Genomic DNA, 261 nt, shown 5'->3' on the forward strand with positions numbered 1-261 from the left:
TAGAAAAAAGAGACAAATCGAAAAAAAGGAAGAAAAAATCGTCCTCATCGGCGTTCCGTGCGCGTCGGCCGGCGACTGACACCGCGAGTCCTCCTCCGCCGCCGCTGCTTATCAATTATGTTAATGCTCATTGCGAAGTTGGCCGTGATGGTGAAATGGGTTAATATATTGATCATACGTAATCAAAGTTCCAACACGGAGATTGACAGCAGCTAGAATTATTGCGATGTTAATGACCGCGGGAAAATATGAGCAGGACGC

The sequence above is a fragment of the Penaeus monodon genome, chromosome 33 (genome assembly GCF_015228065.2).
Source record: "Penaeus monodon isolate SGIC_2016 chromosome 33, NSTDA_Pmon_1, whole genome shotgun sequence".
Lineage (NCBI taxonomy): Eukaryota > Metazoa > Arthropoda > Malacostraca > Decapoda > Penaeidae > Penaeus > Penaeus monodon.